Source organism: Lactuca serriola, chromosome 7, assembly GCF_051521515.1.
Source record: "Lactuca serriola cultivar US96UC23 chromosome 7, Lser_US96UC23_V15, whole genome shotgun sequence".
Lineage (NCBI taxonomy): Eukaryota > Viridiplantae > Streptophyta > Magnoliopsida > Asterales > Asteraceae > Lactuca > Lactuca serriola.
This window is the reverse complement of record NC_136414.1, coordinates 51599909-51602984: the sequence shown is the minus strand read 5'-3', so window position 1 is coordinate 51602984 and position 3076 is coordinate 51599909. Positions and strand designations below refer to the sequence as shown.

The 3076-nt window shown below is 47.0% G+C and overlaps 1 pseudogene; it reads left to right on the top strand.

Moving 5' to 3' along the window:
* The first annotated feature begins 264 nt into the window (after positions 1–264).
* Positions 265–2741, top strand: LOC145063234 (subtilisin-like protease SBT1.8 pseudogene; annotated as a pseudogene).
* The last annotated feature ends 335 nt before the right edge of the window (positions 2742–3076 follow it).

The window sequence follows — 3076 nt, the reverse complement described above, 5'->3', positions numbered from 1 at the left end:
TTAGATGTTTAAACACCATTAAAGAAGCACTAAGCGAATTTGTTTTTTGTTTTATTGTTAATCCGGTCCGATCCGATTCTCCTCCGGGTCATACTCAATTACTCATATTTATTTATAACTTTCTTCATCTTACACCAAACAAATTTATGTAACGTAATTTCAAATATTTACTATATATCATCTTAGAAATTCAATCAGTCAACATATATTTCATGAATATATAGTCAATATACCAAAAGCGGACAAACAACACAGGCCCACACTCCGTCACGCCTTCCATGACTTCAAATATATTTCATCTTCTTCATCACCATTCCTGATTCCACACACCACCTCGATAACAATGGCGTCTCTGCTATGGCTCTGTATCCTAGCAGCCGTCATTCACCCCTCATCCACTGCCAAACAAACCTACATTGTGCAAATGAAGCACCACCAAAAACCCACATCATACCTCACCCATTCCGATTGGTACTCCCATCACCTACAAACTCTCACCTCCGCCACCCATGACGCCCTACTCTACACCTACACCACCGCCTACCATGGCTTCGCCGCTTCTTTAGATCCTCAACAGGCTCAAGCACTTCGGGAATCGGATTCCGTCCTCGGAGTTTACGAGGACATAGTTTATCAGCTTCACACCACCCGAACCCCGGAGTTTTTAGGGATAGAGAACGAGTTGGGATTCCTGACCGGTCAAACGCCTCAACAATTCAGCGTTGCTAGCAACGACGTCATCATTGGAGTACTTGATACCGGAGTTTGGCCTGAGTCGAAGAGCTTTGACGACTCCGGGATGCCCGCCGTGCCGACGAGGTGGCGAGGTGAGTGCGAAGAATATGAAGATTTCAAGGCGACCTTATGCAATAAGAAACTGGTAGGTGCCCGGAAGTACTACTACGGGTTTCGTAAGGCAGCCGAAGTAGAGATAATGAAAGAAAAACCCACACCCCGTGACTTAAATGGCCACGGCACTCATACGTCATCTACAGCGGCGGGGTCTCAGGTGGGTAACGCCACTCTGTTTGGGTATGCTACCGGCACGGCGCGTGGAATGGCGGTCCACGCAAGGGTTGCTTCTTACAAAGTCTGTTGGACATTAGGCTGTTTCAGTTCCGATATCCTTGCTGCCATGGACCAGGCCATCTCCGATGGTGTTAATGTGTTATCAATGTCTCTCGGCGCCGGTTCTATGCCTTATTATCAGGACCCGATTGCAGTCGGCGCGTTTAAGGCTATGGAAATGGGTGTGTTCGTGTCTTGTTCCGGCGGAAACTCAGGCCCTACAAAGTCGTCAATTGCCAACGTGGCGCCATGGATAATGACAGTCGGTGCCGGGACTCTCGACCGCGACTTCCCGGCTTACGCTGTTCTAGGAAACGGCAAACGGGTCACCGGCGTATCGTTGTACAGTGGGAAAGGAATGGGGGATAAACCGGTGGAATTGGTTTATAACAACGGTAAACAGAAGAACAGTTCGAGTAAATTGTGTCTACCCGGGTCGCTTGATTCTGATCTCGTCCGTGGTAAGGTGGTTTTCTGTGACAGAGGACTGAACGCTCGAGCGGAAAAGGGTATGGTGGTGAAGGACGCCGGCGGGGTCGGAATGATACTAGCGAATACGGCGGCGAATGGGGAGGAGCTGGTGGCGGACAGCCATTTATTACCAGCGGTAGCGGTGGGGCGAAAGGTCGGCAACGAGATCAGGAAGTACCTGAAAACAGAGGCGAAACCGACAGCGGTATTAAGCTTTAGTGGGACTGTGTTGGGGGTGAAGCCATCGCCGGTGGTGGCAGCGTTTAGCTCGCGTGGCCCTAACAAGATAACACCTGAGATACTGAAACCAGACGTGATCGGACCTGGAGTTAACATCTTGGCTGGATGGTCCGGCGCTAGCGGACCTACCGGAATAAGTTCCGATGACCGGAAAATACAGTACAACATAATGTCAGGCACCTCCATGTCCTGCCCACATATCAGCGGCTTAGCAGCACTCCTGAAAGCGGCACATCCCAAATGGAGCACAAGCGCCATCAAGTCCGCCCTCATGACCACCGCATACACAGTGGACAACACGAAATCACCGCTACGTGATGCCGCCGGAGGCGAAGCTTCTACACCTTGGGCCCATGGAGCAGGTCATGTGGACCCACATAAAGCGATTTCTCCGGGGCTTGTGTATGATATATCAACGAAAGAGTATATCGCGTTTTTGTGTTCCTTGGGGTACACCATGAAGCAGGTGGAAGCGGTGGTGAACCGGCCGAATGTTACTTGTAGCCGGAGATTTAGGGATCCGGGTCAACTGAATTACCCTTCGTTTTCTATTGTTTTTGGGGAGTCGAGGGTGGTGAGATACACGCGGCGGTTGACGAATGTTGGACCGGTGGGGGGTGTAAGTTATGAGGTGGAAGTGGAAGCACCTGAAGGTGTTGAAGTAATGGTGAAACCAGAGAGGGTTGTTTTCAAGGAGGTGGGAGAGAGGGTGAGGTATACTGTTACCTTTGTGTCGAAGAAGAAGAAGAAGGGTAGAGATGGTGGTCATGGTTTTGGTTCTATAACTTGGAAGAATGGTGAAAACCGAGTTAGGAGCCCTGTTGCATTTAGTTGGGTATAGTCTAGTCATTAGTCATTAGTCAATAGTCCATATATGAAAGGCCTTCATGTTACTGTTTATTGTTCTTGAGAAGACATGGTATATATCTTTTCTTGAATGAAATGTGGGAATTAAGTTACAAGTATTTCAATTAAAAACATAACAAAAACTTAATATATTTAATTAGTAGATTAACTACATAAATTCTTAGTGACCCACTCACACAATAGATGATTGGTCTTTTTGTATTGGAAAAATGATTTACGAGGGTAACTATCTCTTATCCGTATTCACATATTGACAACTTTTTCTTTTTTGTACATAAGAAATCAATTAACTTGTTTTAACTGTATAACATCCCAAAAATCATGACCAAAAATTTCGTTTTTAATTTAATACTAAAACGATAATTGTCAAACCATTAATTTAATGCTCCGGCATCGAGCCCCGCCCAACATCAGGCCCCGCCTGTCATCG